This window comes from Microcaecilia unicolor, chromosome 8, assembly GCF_901765095.1.
Source record: "Microcaecilia unicolor chromosome 8, aMicUni1.1, whole genome shotgun sequence".
NCBI lineage: Eukaryota > Metazoa > Chordata > Amphibia > Gymnophiona > Siphonopidae > Microcaecilia > Microcaecilia unicolor.
Genome location: NC_044038.1, coordinates 189,204,109 through 189,213,804, shown reverse-complemented (window position 1 = coordinate 189,213,804; position 9,696 = coordinate 189,204,109).

Here is a 9,696-nt window from a genome sequence, read left to right as displayed (position 1 = left end):
GAGCCTGCCATCGGGTAGCAAGGGGTGGTCCTAGAGATAGGAGGGAAAGGTCATACCTGGCTGACCTCTCAGAACAGAGATAGTAAGACTGAACAGGGAATGATAGGAAGACAAGAGAGCCAAGATTGGCAGAGAGAGAAGGGATGTCTGGGCAGCCTCACAACCAGTGGTAACAGTTCTTACACAGCCAAGCAAGTGTGGTTGTACTGCCTATGAACTACATTACCCACAGTGCATTGCTCATGTAACTTGCAATAAGAGACTGCAGCAGCGAAAGTCCTTAGAAATGAGAATAATAGTAAAGGGCTTACACACATTTCAGGATCACGTTATGAACTAGTGCAAGGCTGTCAGGGGACAGAACACTTATCTTTAATAATGGCAACACTTAAGCCACCGGAAACCTCCGCCAACATGGCCAAGTTTCTCTAAAAATAAAGAAAACATTGTAATCCTCATATATTTCTATTTAATATTCCCATCAGTTGGAGCCAGCCAAAATCAGCTTTCGATTATTTGGCTGGGTTTAGGAGACTTGTGTTGGAAGATGGCCGGCAATCTCCTTCGAAAATAAGCAGGTTAGCTGTTGAATGCAGGAATTACACGTTAAACAACTAACACACAATGTGATGTGGGAAAGGCAGAGCTATTTCTTACTAAACTGAACTCCACTTCTATACTGCATTGACCAAATAAATTCTATGCGATGTAAACAGAAACAGCAAGGTCAGGCATACGTGAGAAAAGTACATATAAATTAATCACGCCCATTAAAAACTATATCTTGCATTCAAAACTCATTGCAAACTATACATTAATTGTACTATTAAAACTATCCTAGTAGCATAAGATAACATTCTAGAATTTTTAACAAAGCAAAACATGAAGTACAAACACTTCTCAACTGTTTTCAACACCTTTCTAAATCATAAGAGGCCATCAGATAGTCTAAGAATAACATGGAGATTGTTCCAGAATTTAGCCCCGTAAAAGAAAATCTTACATAAGAACATAAGAGTAGCATACTGGGTCAGACCAACGGTCCATCTAGTCCAGTATCCTGTTTCCAACAGTGGCCAAGCCAGGTCACAACTACCTACTACTACTACTTATCACTTCTATAGCGCTACAAGGCATACGCAGCGCTGTACACCACACATGAAGAGAGAGTCCCTGCTCAAAGAGCTCACAATCTAAATAGGGCAGACAAACAGAAGAACAACTAAGAGGTAAGGGAATTAAAGAGGGGGGGATAAAATGGTACAGGGCAAGTGAGTAGTGATTAGGAGTCAAAAGCAGCATTAAAGAGGTGGGCTTTTAGCCTGGATTTGAAAACGGCCAAAGACAGGGCTAGACATACAAGCTTGGGAAGTCTATTCCAGGCGTGAGGTGCAGCGAGATAAAAGGAACGGAGTCTGGAATTAGCAGTAGAGGAGAAGGGGACAGACAAGAGAGATTTATCCACAGAACGGAGTACCCGAGGGGGGGCGTAGCGAGAGACAAGAGTGGCAGAAACCCAAATCATGGCAACATTCCATGCTACAAATGAGCAAGCAGTTGCTTCCCCATGTCTGTCTTAATAGCAGACTGTGGACTTTTCCTCCAGGAACTTGTCCAAACCTTTTTTAAACCCAGATACGCTAACTGCTGTTTCCACATCCTCCAGCAAAGAGTTCCAGAGTTCCCTCCTATTTGTTTTAAAGGTATTTCCATGTAACTTCCTTGAGTGTCCCCTAGTCTTTGTGTTTTTGGAACAAGTACAAAAATTGATTTACTTCTACTCGTTCTACACCACTCAGGATTTTGTAGACCTCAATCATATCTCCCTTCAGCCATCTCTTTACCAAGCTGAAAAGTCCTAACCTCTTTAGCCTTTCCTCATACAAGAAGAGTTCATCCCCTTTATCATTTTGGTAGCAATTCTTTGAACCTTTTCTAATTCTGCTATATCTGTTGAGATATGGTTTCCAGAATTGAACGCAGTACTTACGGTGAGGTCGCACCATGGCGTGATACAGAGGCATTATAGTATTTTCGGTCTTATTCACCATCCCTTTCCTAATAATTCCTAGCACCCTGTTTGCTTTTTTGGCCGCTGCCGCACACGGAGCAGAAGATTTCAGCATTCCACAGTTCACACTCCTCCATTTAGAGAAATTACCATTTAACCCTACCGTTTTCTGTCCAATAATCAATTCTTAATCCACAACAGAACCTTGCCTCCTATCCCATGACTCTTTAATTTTCTCAGGAGTCTCTCATAAGGAACCTTATCAAAAGCTTTCTGAAAATCTAGATATACTACATCAACCAGCTCACCTTTATCCACATGTTTATTCATGCTTTCAAAGAAACAAAGCAAATTGGCAAGGCAAGACTTCCGTTGGCTGAACCCATGCTGTCCCATTAAACCATGTTTGTCTATGTGTTCTGTAATTTCATTCTTTATAATAGTTTCCCACTGTTTTGCCCAGCACCAACATCAGGCTTACCAGTCTGTAATTTCCAGGATCACCCCTGGAACCCTTTTTAAAAATTGGCATCACGTCGCCACCCTCCAATCTTCAGGTACTACAGACAACTTTAACGACAGGTTACATATTCCTAACAGCAAATCAGCAATTTCATGCTTGAGGTCTTTGAGTACCCTTGGATGTATGTCATCCAGCCCAGGTGATTTACTACTCTTTGATTTGTTAATTTCGCTCAGTACATCTTCCAGGTTCACCGAGATTTCTATTAGTTCCTCTGTATCATCACCCTTGAAAACTATTTCTGGTACAGGCAGATCTTTTACATATTCATCCGTAAAAACCGAAGCAAAGAATTAATTCAGTTTCTGCGCTATGGCCTTGTCCTCCCTGAGTTCCCCTTTTGCTCTTTCGTGATCTAACATAAGTACATAAGTATTGCCATACTGGGACAGATTGAAGGTCATCAAGCCCAGCATCCTGTTTCCAACAGTGGCCAATCCAGGTCACAAGTACCTGGCAAGATCCCAAAATAGTACAATATATTTTATGCTGCTTATTCTAGAAATAAGTAGTGGATTTTCCCCAAGTCCATTTTAATAATGGTCTATGCACTTTTCCTCTAGGATTCCCTCGTACCTGTGAGTTTTAGTCTCTGCAGCAAGTCTCTTTTAGCCTTCTTTATTAAAGCTTTGCATCTGACTTGCCAGTGCTTATGTTGCTTCTTATTTTCTTCATTTCGGTCCTTTTTCCATTCTTTTAAGGTCAATCTTTCAGCTGTAATAGCCTCTTTTACTTCACCTTTTAACCACGCTGGCTTTCCACTTTCTTTCCACCTTTGCAAGTACATGGAATGAATCTGGTCTAGACTTCCAAGATGCTATTTTTGAATAATGTCCATGCCTGTTATGGAGGGGCATTTTCGAAAGGTCATCCAATTATGAATTAGGACGCCCTTGTGAAGTTGGCCAAAATCAGGTAGGTATAATCAAAAAATAGTATGGACATCCTTAGACATTCCATTATCGCAGTGCGAAACGCACAAATCAGGGACACCCAAAGTATAGTAAAAAAAAAGGACACCCATCTTCCAGAACCGCCAAAGGATGCCCCCAACATTCACTCTTGCCAACATTTGTCATTTGGTCCTTCGGCGGTTTTACGAGAAAGACGTCCATATTACTATGGACTTCTCTGATGTATCTGTTTTTTCCACTAGTGCATGTAGTTGCGGACATCCAGGTACGGGAAATATAAAGAATGTTAATGTGCAAAATACAATAACAAAGACATGTTTCTTGCAGCACTGCCAAAGAATGTCCATCTTACTAGGCCTGCCGAAGGACGGCGAGCCTGTAAGAGGGATGTCCTTCAGCAGTGCTGCATGAAACATGTCTTTGCTACTGTATTTTGCACATGGATGTCCGCAATTACATGCACTGTACTTGCGGAACATGCAGCTATGGGAAATATAAGGAACATACATATTTTATTGTGTATATATGAAGAGGTTCCCACACTTGATAATGATTCAGATAAGAAAGACTCTGCACGTGTGAACACGTACTCATACAAATAAGTCCCCGCACGACGTCCATGCATCATGGTCGTCCACGTGCTGACCCGTCCATATATGGGATGGTCATCCATATATGGAACTGTGCATGGAAGGATGGCCATCACGCATGGGCGTCCATATAAGGCGATGCACATTTTCCAACAGTTATTCACTGAGAATCATGGCTCCAGTGGCGTACCAAGGGGGGGGGGGGCAGTGGGGGGCGGTCCGCCACGAGTGCACGCCGCTGGGGGGGGTGCCGCGCGCCTGTCTGCTATGTTCGTTCTGTGCTCCCTCTGCCCCGGAACAAGTAACTTTCTGTTCCAGGGCAGAGGGAGCATGGAAATGAACAAAGCGGACAGGCGCGCGGCACCCCCCCCCCCCCCAGCGACGTGCACCCGGGGGGGGTGTCTTTCGCTGGGGGGTCCTTTTGCCAGGGGGGGTTGCGCTGCACCTGGAGAGGGGGCGCTGCACCCGGGGGGCGGGGCGCTGCACCCAGGGGGCGGGGCGCATCGGCGATCCACCCCGGGTGTCAGCCCCCCTAGGAACACCACTGCATGGCTCTGAGGTGCGAGCCAAATTTCAGCGATGCTGAAAATTTGTGCCTAGTGCACCTTTGCATGAAGCACCGCCGCATTCTTTTTAGGCACCACCACCACCTGCCCCCCAGGACTGTCTCAATTCAAGCCTGGTGTCAAATAAGAGAGAAATTGGAAAGGTAAGTGTTTGCTTCCCCCCCCCCTCCTGGGCTATCAGGGCCCCCTCCTGTAGCTACACATATAAGAGCTCCCTCAGCAATGTAAACACTAACTGTAGTCTGCATTCAAGGGTAATCAGTGATATGTGCACATACACATTCATTAATAGAATCTATGTACTACAAAGGAAAACCATTCCCACATCCCTACAATACTGCACACAAATGGTACTATCTGTCCTCATGTCCACCTCAATGACATCACCTGTACCAATGTAATATCCTCCCCCCCCCCCAATCAGTGTTGTGTGTCTCTTCTATTTGATTTCCAAATGAATTTGTGTGCTGAAGGCAAGAAGGGCCATCCCCTGACTCCCGGTGTACCTAGCGGGGAGACACATGAGGTGCAAAGCGGGAGAAAAACAACCAGCTGTGGATACCCGTGAACCTGGTGAAAATAGAGGTAAGATTTGAATGCAGAGAACATACAGAGAATGGGAAGCCCTTGACCATGAGGGATGCACACATCCATTCTCAGGGCCTCTTCCCCTGCCCTCCCCCACCCCACAGGCAGCCACAACTGAGTGTGTCCAATAGAGAACAAGACATTTGTACAATGAATTGGGTAGAAACAATCATGGTTCTCAGAGTGCAGTGTATTACAGTCCACTGCTGTCTCTTGACCAGCTGTCCTGCAAGATGCAAGAAGTGTTTGTTTAGCACCTACATAGCAGAAAGGGAAGAGGTGGCTGAGAGGTATGAGCTTACTTTGAACTTGTGGTGCAAGAATCTCCTGGCTCCAAGGGAACAGAGGCTGCCTGCTTCAACAAAGGAGAGAGAGAATGGGGGGCAGTGAGGGAGCATATCACACACAGCAAGCAGCTCCTGGAGAGTAGAGAATGGAGAGTATATGCTAAGCTACCACCTAACACCCAGTCTGAAACTTTTGGAAAGGAAAGGTACAAAGCCCACACACCAGTTATCTTTCAAGAATTGGCAAAAAAGTCCCCCCCCCCCCCCAAAAAAAAAATAAAAAAAATAAACAGGTGTACAAAAGCATACAGTGGCAAAAACAAGGTTTACTATAACTGAAGGGAAAACGCTTTGAAATACCACCCCATAATCTAAAGAAAAACCTCTAAAGTGCAAGCACAGAGAAAGCCGTTTTAAAGAGGCACCAATAAAGGGAATGGAAGCTTCCAAACGAGAATAGCAGCTGGGGACGTTTATCATTATCAGCCATAATCGAAATGAGGACGCCCAAAACACAAGAGCAGCTGGGGACGCCCATGTTGCAGGAATGGATGCATCTCTTCAACTACAGTTTTGCTTAGAAAGTCAGACAAAGAGTAATACAGAATTTAGAAAGACATTCTACACATTAACTACCAGAATAAAACATATTCTAAAATAAGCAGAATCAGTATTCCTTATAAGCCATATCTACATATTAAGAACTTCTAAAATCTAACTCATTTATATCTAGAATTATTTAGAATCTAACTAAACAGCATTTCAGCCTAATCCTTTTAAATTGCCTGCAATATACCTTGTTCATAATAGGATACATATGTGTTTGCATTAGCAATCCATCAATCACAAGGGACAGAGTTTCATTTCTCACTGACCTTTCTAACCTTTAGCTCGGCAAGCTAGACTTTCAAAATAATCTGAACCATCTGGCATTCCTTCACTTGCAGAGTGAAAGTTAGAATTAACAAATATGATTTCTTAGAATTATTCTTTGCCCACTGCCTCATTCCCCCCTTTGAGACTAAAATCAGCTTATGCAGAGATAAGTCTCACTACTCAAACTCTGGGGATTATAGTGGTCCTAACTAGGAATAGACTTATGAACCACCATTACCCTACTTGTTAAGGTCCGACGGCATACTGCCGAAGCACATGAGGCCAGGAAACAAAACAACAACCCTGCTAAAACTAAGACTATTAGGGAAATGAACAAGGGACGTATCCAGGAGGTCAATGACCACCACCAGGAGGTAAGGTCTAATCCTCCTCGGTAATCCTCCACATTAAGACTGGCCAACTGTAGGACTTTATCCATGGCATGCCTAACCACATGCGTCCTATTTATAACAATAGTACAGCACTCTGAAGAATTTAGCACTGTGCAGAGGCCACCCTGGGCTGCAAAGAGATAGTCAAGACCCATACGGTTATACCGAGAAACTATACTTAATTCATTAATTTGATCCTGCAATGCATTGACTACCACGTTCAGCTCATGAACTAAAACATGGAGTAGAGACTGAAGTCTCCGGGTAGCCATACCTAGTTCAGTAATACCCGCTACCGGGCCCCCAATTGGAATCCAGGCCGTAGCAGAAAGGGCTACAAGTCTCTTTTTAGTCAGAGGATAAGTAGAGTTAATATACTGGAGGGCTAATTCAATCGCCTCATCCTCTGTGGCAACGGAGGAAGGTAAGGACAAGGCCTCTCGCTTAGAGCGGTGCGGGGATGGTGGTTTGAGAAGAGGAATAACTTTAGGAAAATAATTCAAGGTTACCAATACACAAAAATCATATGTGGGGGGAAGAATCATGTGGAGGACATTATCACAGAGCCAGTAATGACCAAGGAGAGGGCGACGAAAGTTCCCGATAAATGTTGGCACAGGATGGACACTAGGATGCCCATAATGCGAGCCCCTATCCCAGGGGGAACGAAGAAGAAATGGAGACTTTGTACACCATAGGTGCCAATCCCCAATTGTAACAGACCGCTCATATGATGCAACCCCTTCATACCCCGGGGACTTATGAAAGTAGAAAATAGGATGGGACACTATAGTCTTCTCAGTAGTATAGTTAGGAGCCAGATAATCACCTTGGTCATAATCTGCAGGTATGGTAGTAGGGCACATAGGAGTACCTGGAGAAACTACCCACACAGGTTCCTCCTTCTCTGGAAGAACATTAGTATAGTTACAGGGAATGGGAAGAACAGTTGAGATGTCTCTTGTTAAACAAAACACTCCAGAAGCTGGATAGGGAGACGTAAAAACTGGCCTTAGAGAAGATTCAGAGGGGGAAGTAGCATTATAAAAGGACCACCAAGTATAATCCTGGCTCCAAGGGCCTGAACTCGAAAAGTAGGGAGGTATAAGAGCTGGGAGCTGCACAGGGACAGGAACAGCTGGGACATCTGTAGTATAAGGAGAAAATCGGGAACACACAATACAAGGGGAAGTAATCTTTGCCTGGCTAATTAGTTCCTGGACAGAGTGTAACCAAAGGTTGGAGCGAGTTGGGGTTTTAGGAACAAGGAGGCAAGGAGTAGAAAACAACAAAAGCATCCAAACTACTAACATTTTCTTTCTTCCTAATCTAAAACAAATACAGCAAACTAATTAAGCAATAATATTTCAACAGTCTGTGCTAATCACAGATTACTCTAATATAGTGTTCTCAGTCTTTGAGTTCTTATACCAGTTGGGATAGACCCTCAACTGACAAGGATCAAGCTTTCAAATTCCAAGAAAGCCAGAATCAGGACAAGAAAGAGTCTCAGTGTGAAGCCGAAGTTCAGCAGCTCCTGCAGTATGCAGTTGACCCTTCTTTTCAGCTAGTAGATTCTTTGGTTCGGGTCAAGCGCAACTTCAATGGCTCCGCTGGATCACTTTCTGCTCTCCACTGTCTAGGCTCCGTCTGATCCGTGCTGGGCTCAGTCTGATCAGCAGACTTAATTCGAGACCAATGGACCCATGGAGTTATCCCTGCGACCTTCACAGCTGTAGGGGTAGAAAGCAAAACAGTAAAAGGTCCTTTCCATCGGGGCCCCAAAGGCTGGAGCCTCCAGTCTTTCACCCAAACTCTATCCCCTGGCAGGAAGGAATGTACCTGAGCCTGGAAGGGGACAGGGTTTATTTCTCTCACATAAGACTGAAGCTCAGAAATTATCCTGCCCAAGAGGGCTACCTGCTCCTGCACCTGGGCAGACCCTAAAATCCCTATGTCTCCCTTAATTCCCTGCAAAATGGCTGGGGGCTTCCCATACACAATTTCAAAGGGAGAGAGGGCTGTTCCTTTAGTTGGGGTGCATCGGAGGCGGAAGAGGGCTAGTGGCAATGCCTGTGGCCATTTCAGTTGGGTTTCCTGACAAATCTTTGCTAGGCTATTTTTCAAGGTTCTGTTTGCCCGCTCAACCTGCCCTGAACTCTGGGGACGATAGGCACAATGCAATTTCCAGGTAATGCGCAATGCGCGGGACAGGGCCTGAAGTGTGGCTTCAACAAAGGCGGGACCATTATCTGAACCTATGGCAAGGGGCAATCCATACCTGGGGATGACATCCCTAAGGAGGGCTCGAGCTACTTCTGTGGCTTTCTCAGTAACTGTAGGATATGCTTCCACCCACCCAGAAAAGGTACAGACCATGACCAAGAGGTATCGGAGCCTACCGCTCCTGGGCATTTCTGTGAAGTCTATAACTAGAGACTCAAAGGGTGTTAGTCCTCTAGACTGAACTCCTGGTGGAATACGGGGTCCCTGACGAGCATTATTCTGGGCACAGAGAGTACATCGGGCAGAGGCAGTGGCAACCAGACTATCCAATCCTTCCAGCACCACTACTCGACTGAGTAGGCGGGCTAGTGCTGTTTTCCCTAAGTGTGATAGGTCATGAGCTTGAGACACTACAGGCCAAGCTAGGTGGCGTGGCACCAGAACTCTAGTATCAGGGAGATGTAACCAGCCATCAGATCTCCTTACAGCACCTTCCTCTTGAGCCCATTTCTCTTCCATTTGGGTATACATAGGCGTCCATTCTTGCAGTCGAATTTGGAACAGGGGAGTCACAGTACTTGCTGGGGGTCCTCGAGCAGCTTCCTTGGCCACCCGATCAGCATGGCGGTTCCCTCGGGCCACTGGAGTATCTATCCTTTGGTGTCCCCTGCAGTGAATGACAGCTACCTTCTTAGGTGCCCAAACAGCCTCTAGCAGCTGAAG